Source organism: Protopterus annectens, chromosome 6.part0, assembly GCF_019279795.1.
Source record: "Protopterus annectens isolate FY-2018-M chromosome 6.part0, PAN1.0, whole genome shotgun sequence".
NCBI classification, from domain to species: Eukaryota; Metazoa; Chordata; order Ceratodontiformes; family Protopteridae; genus Protopterus; species Protopterus annectens.
The window spans coordinates 1,863,445,102-1,863,466,675 of NC_056737.1; positions in this window are offsets into that span (position 1 = coordinate 1,863,445,102).

Consider the following 21,574-nt stretch of genomic DNA (forward strand, 5'->3'; position numbering starts at 1 on the left):
AAAAAAACATGAAGTCTGAAATGAAAAACAGGGATAAAGCATGGGACAACTGGCGAAAACCAAAACCCCCTCTACTAGGCAAAAATTCCTAGAACTACGCAATAGAACCAAAAAGCTTATAAAACAGGACAAAATCCAATACTACCAGTCTGCCCTTTCCTCCTCCCAACATAACCCCAAAAAATTCTGGTCCTCAATAAACTCCTTCCTCCACCCAGGTAAAGTAAGTACACCCACTCCTAACTTAACTTACTCCTCTGAAAATATTGCTACCTCTTTCAACAATCACTTCACATGAACCATACTATCACTAGCTAGACAACACAAACCCCCCATAAACCCACACTATCAACTAGAACTAACAATCTCCCAACTAGCTTCTCTTTCTCTCCTGTTCCTACCTCCAAAATAAAACAACTACTAACTAAACTTAAAACCACCAGATTAGCAGCAGACAACCTCACAGGTGAATATATTCAACTTGCAGCTGACGCTCTAGCCTACCCTGTATCACTTTTGATTAACAGATCTCTGTCAGAAAGTTATGTTTCTACACTATGGAAAGTCTCACACATAATTCCCCTACACAAAGGAGGCCCCATAACAGATCTAACCAATTACCACCCCATAGCTATTCTCTCGCCACTCTCCAAAATACTAGAGAGATGCATTAATTCTCAAGTCTCAGATCACCTCCTTGCTAACAACCTCCTCTCCAACACACAACACGGTTTCCGACCTAACCATAGCACCACCACCGCCTTACTCTCTTTCTCTAACACTATCCTACAAACTAAAAATGCAGGTTATCTCTCCTCAGCTACCTTCCTAGACCTCTCTAAAGCTTTAAACATGGTTCCACACAAGCAACTTATCTCTCTTCTCAATAACCTATCCTTCTCTCAACCAGTCATCAACTGGTTTCAGTTACCTATCTGACAGCCAACAAGCAGTTGTTTGGCAGGACAACCTATCCCCCCAACTACCAGTCTCCATAGGAGTTCCCCAAGGGTCCATCCTGGGACCCCTACTCTTCTCTATTTTCACCAATAATCTAGCCTCAGCCACAACACATGGCACACTCATACAATATGCAGATGACTCAACCATCATCTGCACAGCCCACTCCCTACCAGAACTACAAAAAGTCACACAGGAAGCATTTTCTTCTATTGAAACTTGGTTATCCGATGCCCAACTAATACTCAACCCAAACAAAACAAAATTACTAATCTTCCAACCCACCTAACTTACCCTAGACAGCTCTCACTTTAACATCACAGCAAAAGACACCACCATCCATCCTACAGAACACACCAAATTACTAGGAGTAGAAATAGACAATAAACTGAACTTTGACATTCACATTTCCATGACCATTAAAAAAGTGCACAAAAAACTAGGAGCATTATATAGAAATCAGGAACTACTTACCAAAGCAGCTAAAATTTCGGTAGCAAATTCTCATCTTATCTCTACCCTACTCTATGCCTCTCCAGTATTTACTAACCTTAGACAATGCAATCTAAATAAGCTCAAAATCTGCTACAACAAAATTGCCAAATTCACCACAGGGGCTTCCTACCGCACTCACCACTGTCTCTCACTAGCAGAACTGGGCTGGCTACAGCTCCCCCACCTCCTTCAATGGTACTAACTCACACTCGCCCACAAACTAATAAACAACCACTAAAAGTCCCATCCCTCCAGGATCTTCTCCAACCCTACATAACCATGAGACCACTAAGATCCAGCCACAAAAAGCTCCTACAGGTCACAAGAGCCATTAACTCTGCTGGAGAAGCATTATTCTCCTGCACTATAGCCAAACTCTGGAACTCCCTCCCATCCTCAATTACCTCTGTAACTTCTTGCACCCACTTTAAATCCTTACTAAAATCACACTTCAAAACTTGCCAGATATGCACTTGCAACCCCCCTCTAATACCATTAACTCCCCCCACCCACTCCCTCTCTCAGCCCCCTGTCAACAACCTACTCTTAGCAAGCTTGGCTACTCATGTTCCCAGCTACCTACCACATAATACTAACTTCTTGTAGCAACAACTGCTAATGGCTGTTATGTACCTCAAAAACAGTTTGTTTCAATTGTTCACTGATGAATCTCAACTACATTTTAACCATGTTTAGTATATGTCACCATATTTTAAAATTGTACTATGCTCTACAGCTGTTTTACATCTGTTTTCTTCTTGTCTTGCATCCTTAACTGGACTAATGTCTATATTTAAATGCTATGTTTTTTTAACTGTATAATGCAAATAATACTTAATGTGGAGCTTTTCTCCCCAGGCCACCGCTGAAAATGGACCTGTGTCCAGTCGGACTCTCCTGGTCAACAAATGTAAATAAAATAAATAAAAGAAAATGTTCCTCTTACTTCATTACAGTGAATGTACTGGCCTTGTTGTACATCAATGTTATAAAACATTTTAACAGTTTTCAGATACATACAAAGTGGGAAATAGTATGCTTGCTGCACACTAAGAGTGCTAACAGATTAGAGCAATTAAGCTGTAACAGTACCATAACACTATAGTGTGAATCTGCAAAAGGTGCACATCTTATTAGTTACCCCTTGATACTACAGAGATAAAGCATTCACCAACTCTTGATATCTTCTATGTTAGGAACCAAAAGCAACCCTTGCAACTATCATAAATCCCTTTGTTATGGAAAATGTAACACGGTGTCCAGTAAGCTGTGGGATTAGTACTACAAAACCAATGACATTAGTTCTTATTAGCATGTGCGAGGAAGCATGCATATGCCCAAGAAGTGCATAACAATTTCTCTCTGTGATATGACTACTGATGTTAGACATCCAAAGGTTAGGGCAGGAAGAAATTCCATCTTAGCCTACACATGCAGTTTAGGCCAAAAAACAGAGGTATGGTTTCCCAGATGATAGCTCTCTAATTATCATTCTTCCTCACTCTGGGACATACCCATTATTTGGGAATAAATGGGACCAAGACAGGTTCAAGTGGGCTTGATGGTCATCAGGCTAAAAGAGAAAAGTGACTCAGAAAATATCTGTAACAATATGGAAGGACATTAACATAATTCAATGTCAGTTGTCTAAACTGCTTTTGTCATTCTGTTGAGTATATTCATTGGAATGCAAAGGAAGTGTGATATGAAAGTAAGACAAAAACAGGACCAGAGGACTGAGGCAGTCTGAAAAAAAGTATGATGCAAAGTCAGATGTTCATATTGCTCATAAAAGAAAGGAGAAACAATCACTATCAGTTGTGTATCTGTCTGTCTATCTATCTATCTATCTATCTATCTATCTATCTATCTATCTATCTATCTATCTATCTATCTATCTATCTGCATATGTGTGTATGTTCATAAGTTCATAAGAAGTTACTAGGCTAGCAGCTAGAGCCCTTACAAGCCTAGCTATGCAAATCATGAGTTGCCTCAATTATCCTTGGTTAGATGGGCATAATTCACAGAGTGGGTCTATGATCGACACTGACTATCCCTGTCCACAAGGGACATGGGTGCCAGCCCCAAGGTGAGTTTGTGGTCTCTCATCCATTTGTCCAAGCTGAGCTTTAATATGATCAGTGAGGAGCTCTGCTTCATGTGAATTGGAAGTTTATTCCAGAGTAGTGGCAGTCTCTGGGAGATATGTCTGTCTCTCCAGCATGTTCTGCTAATGTCACAGGCTAGATTAAGATCCATAGAGTGAGTGATTCTTGTGCCATTTGACTTGCAGATATGCAGCATTTCCATCAAGGCAGGGTCAGAGACTGTATTATAGGCCAGCCACAAGTTGCCTGTCAGCAGGCTATACGATACAGAATACAGTGACAGAGCTTTCAGTTTATCAATGCAAGTCATAGTTTGGAGGCCCTGCATTTTCATGGTGAGAAACCTCTGTGGTCTCTCCAGCTGCTGCAGGTGTCTGGTGAGGTACATGCAGAATGGAGCATTGTACTCCATTAAAGGTCTGATGAGGGTCAGGTACAGTGGAGATATAACATCCTAAGACTTGAATAAGATGTCCTTACTTATGAGATGTGCAAACTAGAATGCTTTCCTTATCACTGTGGAAACCTGGTGGTCAGAGTTCAGATTGCTAACTACCTGTGTTCTCAGATCTCACACCACTGGGTTTGAACTAAGAGGGGTGCTATCAATATCATAATTAGCAGGAAATTCCACTTTGCTAAAGGGGATAATAATGCACTTTTTTGCATTAAGTTTTAGAACATGTCTTTGGCACCAGTCATTTGTCTGTGTTAGCTCCTCCTGTAATATGTTAATATCATTGAGGAAACTGAATGATTGCACTCAATTTGCAATCTTCAGTGAACTTGGTGAGCCAAAAGCCTGGACTTCTGAGAAATAGATTCCAAACAGTAAAGGGACCAGCACAGATCTTTGTGGCATGCCACTGGTGGCAGGTCTTGTAGTAGAGGTGAAGTCACCAACTTTGACAGTATGCATTCTGTTGGTAGACTAATTGGTTATCATCTAGTGACATAAGGGTTAATTCCCAGCTGTGAATGTTTATCAATGATACCTTAGTGGGGGATTACGTCAAAAGCCTTGGCTAGGTCAAGCCAGGCAGTATGCACCATCTTACCTTCATCCAGGGCTTTGGTGACTTTCTTGAATAAATCCACTAGGTTTAATAAGCATGGTCTACCCATAACAAAACCAAACTGGGTTGGGACTAGAGTTTGAAGGTCACCTTTGTCCTTGTTGATAAGGTCATGATAGTTCTTTCCATGGCCTTGCAGATGCGGCTGGTTAGACATATGGGTTTATAGTTCACACTGTCAGTTGATGGCCTCCCTTTGTGCAAGGGGATTATTATTACTGTTCTCCGCTTGGCTAGAACAAAGACAGCTTTCAGGCTATGGTTATATGGTTAAAGAGAATGCCAAGTGAGTTTGCTAGATCTTTAGATTGCTTAATAAGCAACCTGGACTGTTAAATGGTCCCACCAAAGAGGCAATGTTTGTGGCCTTGGAGAGTGCAACTATGCCCTTATCTCTAGAGATACTAAGCAGAGGGCTGGTGTATGGCTGGTGGGGATGGGGGGGGGGGGGGGAGTTTGTGCCATATCTGTCAGCTAGTAGGTTAGTAATTTCCTCTGGTATAGTATGAGTGGTACCATCTACTACCAGTTTGGCACATAGCTGGGGCATTACCTTTCAGATTTTGGACATAGTTAAAAAAATGCCTTATGTTTATCCTTAGCTAGAGATACTATTTTAGTTTTGTAATTAGCTTTAGAAGACTTTACAAGATTTCTGATTTGCTTCTTCATGCTGTGGAGGGAATGCTTCCTCTGCTGAGCCAACTCTCTCTTGTTCTTAGACATTAGTTTCTTCCTTTTGTTATACAACCTGTTTATACTTTGAGGTTCACCAGGGTGTGTTTGCTTTTTGGGAAGACCTGGTTTTAATCCAGTCAGGTAAAGCTATATCTATACAGTTGCTTAAGTGTTTATACAGGGCACTTATGTACACCTCTGCATAGGAGTCCTTGTTGTCTGTGATTCCAGGGGTATGCAACTTTTTATACCATTGCTTAGTAAGATTTTTTTTAGTTTTTTGCACCTGTGATGGCGACAGGTTCATTATATATTTTAAACAAGACTGATTTACGATCCAACCTAACCAGGGAGGGCATCACACAGGGGGAGTGCATTGACCCCCCCCCCCAATGTTGGTGAGTACTATGTCTAAGACATTTGAAACCCCTTGTGGGGTGAAGACTATCTGTTCTAGTGCATTTGTATTGGCAAAGTCCAGGATCCTCTGGGCAAGCATGTTTGTACTCATGTATGTCACCCAGTCGATGGAAGTACAGTTGAAATCTTCCATGACTAAGCTGTTGGGCTGTATGGCAAATGACTCCAGTAAATCCAGGTAGGTGGTGTGCTTTTCTTGCTTCATGATGGGGGACATGGCTAGCGATGATGTTGTAGAGTATTTTGCCTATATTTTATTGGATGTGGAGTAGCTCGAGAGAGTTGTACTTTTTGACCAGTCTTGAGGTGTACTTTGCTTTAATGAAGATGGATACACCTCCACCTTTGGGTCTTTCATGCTCATTTTGAGGTCTGAATTTGTGGAAAGCATTCTAGACTTGCGTAGCTGGGGTGCTTTCCATGGCCTTGAACCATGCCTCAGTGACTGCACAGCATCTTCCAAAGTGAGGAATGCTTCCAGGGACTACAGTTTCATGTTTAGATTCCTAGCATTAAGCAGCAGAACCTTGAATTTGTCTTAAGTGTATTTTGTTACATTGGAAATTTTGTTGTTTGGACATTGCCTAAAAAGGCACTCTGGGGGAGGCAAGTGCCTTTGCTAGTATCCAAAAGCCTAGAGGAGACTGGTGCAGACCATCTCTGGCAAAGCAGAGTGGCCTGTTAACCATGCCTTCCCAAGTTGACAGATACTGGCTCACCCTGGACTGAAACCACAAGCTCAGCCAATTGATGAAGTCGACAATTTTGGTTTACATTGTGGCATCATCCTGGATGAAGGCTGCTTAGGGCTAGGGTCATATGTGCCTGGGACACGTAATCTGACAGTTCAGTCATGTCTCTCTTCTTATAATCCAGAGAAGTACATCTCAAGTCATTCACCCCAACGTGGACTATGACAAAGTCGTAACAGTACTTGTTGACTGATGAGTGCATATGTGATTTGATGGCACTTGACAGTTGACCGTGACCTTTTCCTTGTCTATCTTGGTGAAGGGGACACCCGTGTGTCTCACTATGGAGTCAACTAAGACCAAGATATTAGGTTTTGAAATGTTTTGCCTTAGGGGCTTATCTGCTGACACTCCTTAGGGGCTTATTTGCTGGGACACTGTTGTATGTGTTATGTGAAGTGGTTTCTATTTGCACAGCAGTGCGTGCAGTTGGTTTGGGAGATCTCTGATATTTTGGTAGGCTTCTAGCGAGTACCTCCATCTATGTGGGTTTGTGTGTCTTGACCTTATTTTGTGTTTGTTGTCCAATGTCTGGTTTGTTACGTGAGAGAATTGATTCCAGTTTCATAGTGTAATTATATCTCTCACATAGGGTATTTGTTTAAGGAGTAAGTGGCTGCAATATATATGAGGCAATTACTACATTGCCTCAGGATGTGCAAGTCAGTCAGGCTGGTCAGTGAAATGATGGGAAACTGCCCGTCCATTATAGTGAGTTCCTACCATATGTACTATTAGGGAAGGTTGTGGGCTTGTTTGACCACTTTTTGCACTAGGACTAACAAATATGTTTGTTCTGTTGAAGGCCATGGATGATAAGTGCAGCAGTGCTGCTCAGTGTGCAACTGGGTTGCCTGTAGTGCAGCAGGGAAGCTTGGGAGGGTTGCACTGACAGATGTCTAGGGAAAAACTGAGTTTCGAGGCATTTGCATCTGTGCAGGGCACTGCTAACCCCTGTTGCAAGCTGCGCTCCAACGTGCAAATGTGAGGTTTAAATACAGGCACATTTAAACATGTTTAAGCTAATCTACCGAATGAAAAGCACACAGTGAACCTTCCTCCAGCAATCAGGGGCAGCTCAGACAAGGTTTGATTCATACTCTTCTGTCACAAGGGTGCAGGGGTGCCCTTCTTAATGTAAGATGGCTGATTTAGTGCTCAAGTTATCAATGACAGGTTAGGTTCAGCAGGAATGAATCTAGTCCATATTATCTAGGTATCAGAAAAGTGCAAATCAAGTGCAGAGAAGTGCAAAAAGTATATTTTGAGCCATTTTGTGTGTTTTCCAGCTCAGAAAGAAGAGATAAATACCCGGTGCTACATGATGAATATTACCAGTCCTCCTAATGTAACAGCACAGTAAAGGAGTGTTCAAAGTATGCATGCATGTGCAGAGTACGTAATGCACAATACATTATATAAAATATGTGACATATAATAATGTGTAAATTAAATTATATATATGTCTGTGATTTTAGGCAGATACAAATGTGTGTACACATGTACATACAGAAACGCACGCATGCACTTGCACACACGTACGTATATCTATATCTATAGGGTGTATATCAGGTCATTGAAGCACACTTGACTGAAACTCACATGGTTGAGCAAAACATGACTGAAAAGTACTTTGACAGTAAACCCTGATAAACAAAAAAACAATTCTCACTATCTACTTAAATAATCAGAATTTGTACTATAGAAAATTAGCACACACCACGCATGATTTGTGCTGTACTGGCTTAATCAATTATTTGAATGAAATGTCAAACAATATGATGACGAACTTGCCACTCATTCAAGTTTCTTTTGAATGAATTCAACAATAATAATGTTTATTCACTCTGATTTCTGAAGTGATATGCACATATGAGAAAAAAAAGATAATTTATGTTCACTTGTCCACACATGGCTGAGATCAAGCTCATTTTACAGTCTTTACCATCCTTATGAAAATGCCCCTCTATCTCTAGCAAGCTAGCAAACAAATCTGTTCTCAGAACTCAATAATTCAGTAATTGAAATGTTCAGCAGTCCCAAATATGAGCATTCTTTAGGAGAATAAGGCTTTTGAATGCTGTCAGCATTATTTATTTGAAAGAAACAGTAAACACAGGTGTACTCAGTTGCCAAGATGATGACTGCAAGCTTGAGAGTTCAAGCTGCTGTTACACAGGTTTTCATTGAGCAGCACATCACAACCTAATGCATTAATTAGCAGTTGGTGTTGTATACCAACATCCATTCATTCCAGCTGAATGTATAAAAGGATGGAATGCACATATGGGAACAAAGGGCAAAACAATTAAAACAATGATAAGATGGCAACACCCGTTACTCATTTCCAACACTCACCCCTACTTATGCCTCTGTGGCAGAAACCATAGCCAGTCCTTCTGTGCTAAATACCAGTGTAAGACATTGGTGAGCAGCCAGTCTGCTATGGAAAACATTGTGCAAGTTAAAGAAACTGAACAAAAAAAAAGAGAACTAGTTATGGCACATCTTTCATTTTTTTTATGAAGAGGAAAAACAAAAGCATTTAATAGATAAATATTGCTGTTCTTACCCAGTAATACTTATTCTCACTGTAAGGCTAACTATGCTTGCATTTTACTATAGAATATATTTTTAGTTTTACTATAAAGAGCATTTCATATCCCTTCTTAAACAGTGTATAGCATATAAACTAATCCATTAAAATTGAAGTTTCGTTACGCAACACAGTTTGTTATTCAATCCTTACTAAAAAATCAATTTCCCTTTGACATGTTTTTGAGCCTTTTTATAACACTACATGTTATTTAGGCTGCACTGAGATTTTGTACTCTAAATATTCATCAGGTTCTGGAATGTTGCTGGCAGTGAAATGAATCAGTAACACAACGAGATGAACTTTATTTTATTACTATAATAAGTCAACAATATAGTTACTTATCCAGGTATTTTTAATTTGGTGAGTCATAACTTATTCAACAAATATTTTATCAATGCAGATTTACTTGGATAAAAGCATAAAGACCTGAGTACTACCCATGTAACCCGGATTCAGTTAGGTGACTAGGCACCAGTTGGAGATGATGGACAGAGGGGGGCAGATGAGTCTTTACCTGCTTATATGGATTCAATAGGGTCCAATTAGGAGTGACATGCAATTGGAGTAAGGCTATTATTTTTGTCATGGTAGAGACCAGAGCTTTTAATGGTAGCCTGTTTAGGAGAGTGTTGTGGATAAGGTGGGAGGTTGCTGCTGTCTTCAGGAGATGGGGAACAGACATGCCTCACAGCAATCATAATAGCTTATGATCCCCTTCTAATCAATACCAGCATGTAAAGGATAAGACTTCCCTAGAACGTGTTAAGCCATCCACTGTGAACAGTAACAGCTGCCTGCCTCCTGTAGCTACTGCACCCTATTACTATCAGTGTGGCCTGCTGATAACTTCAGACCAGAGAACGCCTGGGCGAAACTGGAGAAAGTCAGGTATGAAAGAGAGGTGTACTTGGTGGGGGCCATACTGTTGCAAATGTCAAACCCCAAACTGATCAATGTATAGCCCACTGCAATAAATAAATAAATAAATAAATAAATAAATAAATAAATAAATAAATAAATAAAACAGTGTAAATGCAACAAATATCAATGGATACTGTTCATGGGCACCACTTTATTCTAGTGGAATGTATAAAACTAATGACTGATTGAATGCATAGTTGGTAACAAGGGAGATAATTAAAAAAATGGTCTCAGAGGCAGTTGAAGTGGCCAAATGAGACCTGCCACCATGTGCTGATACCTAAACTACTCAGAATTCTGCAATGGTATGTCACTATTATACAATCGTGTTATATTAAAATAAGTCATCTTTATAATTTCATTACTAAATTCACACTTTATACATATTTCATGTCTTTGCACTGCTCTGAGTAATCAGAGCTGGATTTGCAAGCATCTGTACATTTGCTGATTCATTAACATGCAGACATATTCATTGTCATCCCAAGAGTACAGGTTGCACAGCTGTTAAGTGTGGCTGCTACAAAATATGCCATTTCAATATTAAAAGGGTGCGAAAATGTAAAACAGAAGAAAAGCATATCTTTTTAACTATTACATGATTTAACTGTGGGGACTTTATATATTTTATTAGAAAATGCTACTACTACTACTACTACTAATAATATTAATACCCATTTCATGTAGGCTCATTTGAGACATAGTCCCTGTTCCAGCATAACCTGGGAGCAATACCTAGTTAAGTAATAATCTTAAGGTTACACAACAGGCAAACAAGGGCTGAGGGAGTCAAACCCTGAGACACATGAACTACACCTCAAAGCCATCACCCTCTGCACCAACTGCCAGACCAAGGAGAAGGTATTGTTGTTGTCATTGTTTTTATTTTTTTATTTTTCATTTGTTGATAGTCACATAAATGTCCTCTTCTGTGTAACAACAAAACTCATTAGTGGCATGTAACAAATTTTTACCCGATGGTTACGGTCAGGAATACTTTAATGGGAGTTAAAAATCCCACTTTCTAATTTCACAGTAAGAGATCTGCAGTGCTGGGAATAGCATGGGTATGATGACTGGAAAATAGTAAATGCCTTTTCTTTCTTTCTTCTTTTTTTTTTTCTTTTGAATTGGACCATTCACTTTACTTAAAATGAAATGCCCATGCAGCCTTGAATAAAATTAAAAATATTCAATGAATGCCTAAAAAATATAATTTGGAATACTTTGGACTTACATCATGTGACTGCAGTAAGTATTTCTTGCAATGTCCAAAAACATGAAACTTAGTTTATTCATGTCTGTCTAGCTGAAGAAACTTCCATAACCAAATCTGATTTCTGAACCATAGGACTTTGAAGCTGGAGAAGTACAATAAGCTAACAGTGGGGATGATGGGTTCATGTTTATCCAGAGTATAAGCATTAGAAGGGATAGAAACTTTTTGTCTTAAATTTAATCGCTATTTTGCTGCAGCAGTTTTGACTTGCTAGAAAATCATTCCTGCTAGGAAAAAGTAAATTGTTAGTCATGGGCTGAAGAGGTATATGAAGTGTTCATTCTCTGCAGTGACAACAAATAAGAAAGAACAAGGACCTTATAGGAAAAAATAGGCTTTCATGTTTAATACATCATTCCCAACCTCCTTTATTTTTCCTTATGAAAGAACGTGCAAAATGTATCTCTCATCCTAAATGACTAGATAATACATCTGTTATGTAACATGCAACATGCGACATCATTGTCTTTTCAACCTTTGTAAAAACTACAACACTTTTCCAGGCTAAAAGGTTCTGACCACTCTTTATCTATAGCAATGGATGTTTTTTGAACACTGTTAACTGATTACACCATAAATGTACACAAGTTTGTGTGTGTGTGTGTGTGTGTGTGTGTGTGTGTGTGTGTGTGTGTGTGTGTGTGTGTGCGCGCGCGCGCGCGTGCATGCTGGAACACGTGTGTGTACTATATAACCCAGTACCCAGGAAATGTAGCTTTCCAGTCTTAAGGGTAGTGAATACAGTGACCATTTTCAATAAGGAAGAAAAAACACAGAGAAAACGAATTGTATTAGAATGATTTCTCTTGATCTTGACATTCTAATTATTAATATATAGACTACTGTCAAAATTTCTTATGCAAGATCTACTTCATAGATCACTCTGCCTTCTTGTTAAAAGTAAGAAAACAGATTCAATATGGTATTGCTTGTCTAAACCATGATTTCTTAAGTTAAAACAAAATATTTCCCCTCTCAAAGCTTCATCATACCTAAGTTATATATAGTAGTAACCAACAATATACACATTTCTATTTTCCATATCAAAAAACGCAAATTACAGCAAAGGCTTTAATCCAAGTGCAGCTCAACAAATCACTTTCAATGACAGTAACTGAAGCAGTGGTACAGGCATAGTTTGTACCTTTGTGATCAGTGCTTTTTACTCCTTGTCTAAGTATCAAGTCATAGTGTGCCTGGCTGTTGATCTGCGTGCTATGTATCAAAGTAAAAAGCTAGCCCTGTTTTTTTGTCTCATGAATATAATATAATAGATAACAAACAGACTATACCACCTCTTTGGTGAAGCAATATATTCTCCATTGTGACCCTGTGATGGATAATCTTAGAATGCATAATGTTCAAATATTAAATAGCAACATAGCTTAGAGGAGCTTATAATAACAATAGCAGCAACACTGTGTTCAGATGACAAATTAAAAAGGGCAAACTGCTGTATATAAATGGAGTGTTATATGGCGTGGGTATCTGAGTTGGTGTGGCAAGCCCCCTCTACACCTCCCAATTAAAGGGCTGTTCCCTCCCACACACCCTTCTAATTATATATACTATCTCCAAGATAGCACAAACCATGGGGAAGGAATATATTCAGAAATACTAGGGTTCTCAATCTCACACACATATTGACCATCTGTTTTGTCAAGCAACGTGTTTTGAAAAAACAGATGACAGCATTTTGGAGTTTCAATCAATAAAAGTGCATGTGTGTGTATGTGTATGGATGGACCTATGTTAGATTATCAGAGTTCAGACACTTCAAAATTCATATGGCCGAGATCATCCGATCGAAGTTTTGGAACTTCAAGCATTAAAAAAAAAATCTATTTTTAACATGTTTTCGGGGAGGGGGCAAGCCCTATTGCACCCTCCACATGGGTGGCTGTGCACTCCCTACACATCCTGCTAATTAAACATGCCAACCACGAGATTGGACCACATTGTGGAAAAAGGTAAATTTTCCATTCCGCGCTGTATCTCGTTCTCCATTCAAACCGTTCGAAGTTTCAGAACTTCGATCATATGGTCCCAACCATATAACTTTCAAAGTATAGTTCCACTTTATAATCTCGAAATACTGAAATTTCAGTGTCTCGAAACCTTAAAGTCAAATGCTTGAAATCTCTAAACCCCAAAACCGCGAAACACAAAATTACGAACATAAACACACCATACACCACACAACACATACACCATCCTACCCACATTACAACAAATAAACAAACAAAACACACACAAACACATAAACACAAATCAACAAACCTACACTACATAATCAGGGGGGCAAGCCCCCCTGCACCCCCCCACTTATATATTCTAACTCCGAGATCACACAAACAGAAAAAGACAGTAAACTGACACCCAGACATTCTACAGTTCCTCACACACACACACACACACACACACACACACACACACACACACACACACACACACACACACACACACACACACACACACACACACACATATATAAACACCACCACATCCAACGCTCAAACTCATACTTTTAACTCCCTACCCTAACTCACACATACAACTTACAAACACACTCACATACACCCAAAACCCTTACAAAACACTCACCTTAAATTCATCCTAAATCCACACACTACACTGCACACCATCCACACAGTACACTACACATCACGTAACGTAAAGCCATAACTGCGAATTCGACTTAGTCAGATTCACGATTATGCACTTTCGCTATTTTGAAGATTCGACTTTATGGTCTCGAGATACTGAAATTTGACCTTTCAGTATTGCGAGATTATAAGGTGACTCTATATAGATATATATAGTTTTCAATCTCAACATTAACTTAAGTGTGAGTCAAAGTATGAAGCAACTAATAAGCACAGATTTCCTTTGCAGCAGTCTCAAGGATGTAAAACACTGAGAAATGTAAAATAAAGGAACTATCATTCTGCATTCAATAATTACTATACATTTCTTTGTTTACACCTATATCCTACATGATTAGTACTTGTATAAATACATTTAGATATAGCAATTTTGTCATGTTTTTAGGTACTTTAATGTACTTGTTTTTATTTTAATTTCTTAACTTGTTTTGATGATTCATTCCATTTATGGTAACCTCTTATTGACTCAGGTATGACATGAAGGATGATAATGCACAACATTGTGATCACTGGCTACAAAGGTAGTCACTAACACATGGAGTCCAGCTAAAGATGATGCTACATCATAACTTGAGTGAATCTCCTATACACAAAAAAAAAAAAAATCCTAGAATGCAGAACAGATGACTGCTGCAGCCCAGCATGCTGATTTTATATTGAATGTTCCATGTTTGATTTCATCACTGACATACACAATGGTCTCTGCATGTTGACACTTACTTGTATTTTATTATGCAGTTTTTGCATACAATAAATACTCCACGGTTTTCTCTATTTGCAAGGTCACTGTACACATGGACCTGAATTGTCTATCCCGGAGTGTCGCTACTCACTGTACTGTTGCTTAAAATACACTGTGCCATTTTTTTTCTGAATGCCCCCTCAAGCTGATGTGCAGGAGGATGATGACTGTGTTTTTGTTTGTTTCTTTGGTTTTTAGTATAACTGCTTTACCATACCTGTTTCTTAGATACGTTATATGTTTAAACAAATCAAAAGTGTAAAGAAAAACTTTCGACAGACAGGTAAACAATCAAAATATAGAGCTTTTCTTTGAGTAGATATCTAATTAAAAGATTTTCCTGTTAATTGGACAGAAGCCATATGTTTCCTATATGATAACCAGGTAGACATTTGGATTAACAAAGGGCTATTGTCAGCGTTAAGCTCACCCTCATCCATTTTCCTACTAGAAATAGCCCCTTCCACTTCAGGCACAGACCACTCTGCAGTGATCTTGGATTGTTTATAGAATCACTGCAGCTGGATGTCCTCACAGCCGAGCTGCTTAATAATGAGAATTTCAAGGGGGGGAGTGGTCTATATTAATTGTTGTGTGATCTCTCCCAGAAATACCTGGGGGTAATACATTTACACAGTCAAATAATTCAGAGAATTGCTCAGCTGGGCAAATTAGCTCAGCCATCTAAGTTAATTAACTAAACAAAAAGTTTGTGTTCACATTTTACTTTCAGTGTTGGAGATGTAGGTGAATATAAAGTTTAGAGAACATGTAGTTTTGGGAGTTTGTGCATGTGTTTGCCTACATGTATGAGTGTACATACAGAGATGATTAGTCTCAGGTGAAAGTGCATATATCTGTGTGTGCGTGTGCATGTGCATGCGCATCTGTGCGTGTGTGTGTGTGTGTGTGTGTGTGTGTGTGTGTGTGTGTGTGTGTGTGTGTGTGTGTGTGTGTGTGTGTGTGTGTGTGTGTGTGTGTGTGTGTGTGTGTGTGTGTGTGTGTGTGTGTGTGTGTGTGTCCTGGATTCACCATCCTTCCATGCAGGACTAGCTTAGTCCTGCATGGAAGTGGCCATTTAGGTGCAGGATGGCAGAGCGCCATGCATAGTAATGAAGGCATGCTGCCTGAGCTCCTAAATGGACACGGAGCTTGTACGAGTGCAGGGGGCATGTCTGAAAGCAGAGATCCCAGAATATACATGCCCCTGCAATCAAGAACAGCAGTATAGGAGTAAGAATGAGCAAGACCGCTCATAGGTGTTCGCATACCCCCAGCAACTTCCCCCCAAGTGTACAAGAGCAATAGTTACAACATTTAAATATAAATAATTTTTTTATGAAACAGATCAAAATTAACCATAGGTGCATGGGTTTTCCCATCACTTAGCTATTGTTAATGCAGCTTAAAAGACACAAGAGGATAAAAAGCAAGATATATGCAAATGAAGCAGTCTAGCAAAAGTGTAGTGGGTAGAGTATTCGCCTTACGAGCAGTCATTCCCGGTTCGAGTCCCACTCCAGTGCAATCCATTCCCATGTCAAATCACTTTATGGTCAGTTTATTTTGTTGCATAACCTATGACATAACATATATTTGTGAACTGGAGTACTGCATTAAATGCAGATGTGAAGTGTCATTGTCATAATGTTGCAAAGCCCACAGATAATCAGAAGTGCCCCAGACAGTATATGTATACAGGAAGCAGGGATACAAATGGAAGGTAAAATGTGTAATGAATGATAAATCAGTGCAGTTGCCAAATCTACCACCTGCCCAAGAAGCATTAGACATCACTGTCTAAATTAGTGTGGTGGTAAGCGGATGTAAGCACTAGTAAGCAAGATTAAGCATAGTCACACAGTAGTAAGTGGGAGTAAGCATATTTAAGCAGTAGTAAGTGGGTTTAAGCCTGTTTGTGTGGGGGTAAGCAATGTGCACACAGGTTAAGCAATATTGAAGCTAACTCACTGTACACATACTTAACCTGAGGTTAGCATTGCTTACCTTCGCGCAAACCCACGCAAACCTGCTTGCAATTGCTTAAAAGTGCCTTAATCACTCTGTATGCATCAGCAGCTGTTCTGGCCAGAAACAAAATAAACAGCATTTGCAGGTCTTGAACCAAGGACCTGGTACACTATAGTCACAGCAGTTAACCACTAAGCCATCACAGCAGTATATAAAATTCAGATATCACCAAACAGATCCTCACCATAGGAAATACAAACTGAACATGTGAAAGGAATCTATATACAGTTTTATACTGTATAACCAACTACATGATATAAATATGTGAACTGGAGTACTGTATTAAGCCCAGATGTGAGGTGTCATTGTAATAAAATGTTGAAATCCCCTAATAAACACAAAGAGCCCATACAGTGTACATACAGATGAATCATGGATACCAAACACATATATAACATGTAATGAATAATAAATTAATGCTACAATGCAGATATAATGCAACTTAAATATTAAGCAACGCTAAACATTGCACAACCTGTCTTAGTAGTTGTAAGCAATGTGTAGGTCAGATAATTCAGTTTGCCCATTGGTATACCCCTTTAAGCAATGCCAACCTTAGGTAAGCAGGTTTGCCCATAACTTAGCCTTTTCAAAACCATCCAATCACGGCAAAGTGTGGGAAACCAGCTTGATTTAAACCCAACAGGCAGGAATACATCTCATAAATGGTTGTAGCTTCCCCTTGTAGGCACTATGTCTGAAATGGGAGAGGGTGTGCGGTTTCGGGCACAGTGCTGGGGCATCCAGGAGTCCAGAGTCATGGCAGGACTCCTTGTGAAAGACCATGACATGAGATTGCTGCAGGGTCAGTACCAGGGTTCCCAATACCAAGTGGAAGGAAGCCTGGGACTGTTTCAACCATTACCTCATAGTGCCAATGGCATACCCTGATCTGGTGAGTAGGTCAAGCATCACTATGCTGACCTGAAGCGGCAAAAGGGGGATCTCTTGAATCAGTGGATTCAAGAGGCTAGGAGGACAGGGCAAGTCCCAGCCATTTGTAAGTATCAGTCCACTACCTGTTTAATAATTGCCAGCTCATGTATTTATGGATAGGTATGGCTAAATATTCCTCTTATGTCTTTCACAGCAGCAAATGAGTGGGCTATGAAACAGGAGGCCCATGGCTGTAGATTGGAGCGGTTGCAACACGAGGCAGGTTAGTAATACTCTTGCATGTACTGTCATAGGAAATAAATCTAAAAGTAGTAGTAAGTTAATTGCCTGTATAAAACCTGTATTGTTTAAGGCATGTACTGCATACACCAGTGAATAGGACAAGAAGAGTCTCATAAAGGTTGTATGTAAATAAAAGCATAATAGCCTGACAATTAAGGTCTAACTGCTGGACTGCATGTGTTCACTCTGGTATCATATGTTAATGTAAAGTAACAATCACTTAATAGTACTGTTATAGTAAGCACTGTTACTCACACTGTGCTACATAAGTAAATTGTGTAGGAATGTCTGTATATGACTGTTGTAATCCCAAGAGGTCAAGTAGTACAACTGAGAGAGACTTAGAAAATACTGAAAAGACAGACAACCAAATCCAAATAGCACGCTCAACTGCAATGTGAACTGTTGTATTTTTTGCACACACAGCCATGGTTCAAATCCTGGGAGTGGTACTAGGTTGTATGCAGAATTGTACCCCACAAGTGTACAGAAATGTCCAGCATGTCCAGTAAATTGGCGCATAGCTGGTGCCTGTCACCCTGTCCCCCTGGCATATGAGTGGGATGATCCCAGACATTTAGGCAGCAAACAAGGCATACAACTGATTGTCAGTCATCTAAAACAGCAAACCTGTCACTCTGGCAACCCCCCAAAATGTTATGAGAGTAAGTAGCCAAGTATGTCCTTTCTACACCCCCATGTTGTCAAGCTGTGACCAGAGTGTGTACAGTAACAGAGTGAGATGTATGTGCATAATACTAATGTGGAAACTGGTACTTTGTGTGGCAACATTCAGGTAGTGCTGCTCCCACAGGTCTGTCAGATATGAACACTGTACATAGAAATAAAAGATTGATATCCTGTACTGGTACTGTTTACTCTGGTGTTGTATGGCATTGTTGGTGTTGCAGTTGGTCAGAATAATAAGGTATTACTCATCACTGTCACCCACACTGCACTACATAATACAACTGTCTAGGAAATCCTGTATAAGAGTGTTGTAAGTACAAGGTCAGAATGTAAAACCACAGGAGAATTATATACAGAAATCAGACAAGAGATACATAGCAATACCTATATAGCACATTCAGCTGTGATGGACAGTGTCTTACTTTTAGCAGACATAGCCATGGTTCGAATCCTGGGAGTGGTAGTAAGCTGCATGCAGAATCATACCCCACAAGTGTACAGAACTGTCCAGAATGTCCAGTTATTTGGTCCATATCTGATGGCTGTTACCCTGCCCCATGCCATATCAGTGTGCCAATTTCTGATATGTAGGCAGCAGGTCATGTCATATAACTGACTGTTAGACCTGTACATATTTGAAAAATGTCAAATAAAGCAAACCTGTTATTGTACAAGTCGCTAAAGGTTTAAGAGGGCAATAGTGGAAATATGTCCCGGTTCAACTGAATGTGGTGAAGACATGCCCAGAGTGTGTGCAAGAAGAGATGGACAGGTATGTTCTTAACATCAACCTGGAATCTGGGAATATGTGTAGAAACAGTAAGGTACTGTTAACAAACAATACCTCCACAGGTATACCAGGTAAGAGGTGTATACTGCAGGCAAAACCAGTTCATGTATATAGTTGTCGACAGCCATACCACTGTCCAAACTAAGGCAATAGGGTAGTGTACTAATACTTGTATAGTTAAGTCAGCACGTACCAACTGAATAGGAAAGTAATGTGAACTACAGGAATATACTAGTTGCTAACTGACATCTTTCTATCCCCCACCATATCTGCAACAATAAACTAAATACATAACTCAGTTGGTACGTGCTGACTTAACTATAATGTTGGGACATATGTCCTATTGTTTGATAATTATTTAAATCTGTTTCTATGCATGTGCTATGTTGAAATACATGCTGCCATCAATGTACCTGCAAGCTGTTGTAATGACCACTGTGGTCCCATATATGCATGTGTTCTGTTTGCTATGCAACTGCTCCATATCTGGTGTTTGGGTTAATGGGAATATGTATGCATGCTGTTATACCTAATCCTGGAATGTGTTGACTATTACTAACCCACATATGTTAATAAAACTTAAACACCGTAGCACGTATGGGAATGCGGGTCCCGGTGGACCTACCTGTCCCACCTCAGCTGGCCATGGCACTGGGCACAGCACATCTGGGTCCAAACCCAGGACCTCCTTGTCCATTGGTTCTGCACCCCCTTTGGGTGGAACAGCCTCAGGAGATGGAGCTCACCCTCCCTGGGAGTGGGTGCGGACAGGAACCTGTCATCTGTCGCCAGGTCCAGGTCATGGTGCATAGCGAGCTCTGCAGGGAGGTCAGAGATCTGCTACTCAAGCTTGAGGACCGTGTGTCAGGAATAGAGGGTGGGCCAAGCTCTCCTACTTATCCCCCAGCACAGCCATCCTCGAGGTTGTGAAGGTGCAGTGGTGACTGCCCATGGGTGGGGACCTCAGTCCCACTGTTTCCACTAGGGGGCTCATGGGCTTCCGATTTCCCAGCACACCTCCCCATCAAGGTGTTTACCTCCCACATGTGTCATATACCACCCCTGTATGCATCTTGTTTGTCTTGTCTGTTAACCTACCCAACCTACCTCCCCAAATGTACGTACTATCCCTCCCCAACATCCCACTCTCTCCTGAATAAAAAAGGGCAATCTGTTCCCTAAAAAAATCTCGCCCCATACATAACTGCCCATTTCACACACATGTCCACTGGACACATGTAATCTGGTGTAATTGGTTTAACAACATATTATTGTTCTCCTCAACCTTCCCTCAGGGGTGTGAGTGTCGAAATCTATCTCCAAATTAAGTGTATATGCACAGCTGTTGTTGTAAAAGAAATGGACAGCTATGGACCTTCCCTACACCTTTCCTGCACATCCCTAGCTATTTTCCTTACTGTCTTTCCCTCTTTGTGCCCCTTTTTCACCACTTTCCTATCAACCCTTTTTCATTTCTTTTAAAGAAATTAGTGTGTGGGTAAGCGGGAGTAAACACTTTTAAGCAGCAGTAAGGGGGTTTAAGCCTGTTTACATGGGGTTAAGCAATGCCTACACAGGTTAAACAATTCAAAAGCTGAGTATAAGAAACTGTAACTGGAAGTTAGCAATGCTTACCTCAGTGCAAACCCATGCAAACCAGCTTACAACTGCTTAAAAGTGCCTTAATCAATCTGTATCCAATGGCCCTTGTTCTGCTCAGCAGCAAAATAAACAGCCTCTGTAAGGCTCTAACCCAGGACCCTGCACACCATAGCCAAAGTGCTTTACCACTAAGCCATCTCAGATATATATAACCCTGCTGTTTTTACAAACATATCATCCAGCACAGGCATTCAACAGTACAGGAAAATGGTTTACTATCATAAATTCGAAAGTAAAAATAAATAATGTCTTTATTTCCGAATTTATGCATCGAAAATGAACATTTTCGAATAATAGTAAACTCGAAAACAAGGGTGTATTGTCGAAAATGTCGCTTGCGACATTTACGGTGATACACAGCATGCCCACCCTTCCCATAATCACCTACCTACCTAACCGAACACACAGTTATGCAGGGGGGCTGCTCCCCCCTGCACCCCCCTAACTTAATATTCCAACTCCGAGATCGCACTACAGTGAGGAAAGGGATGGATTTCCCTAACTGCACTGTACTGCGATCCCC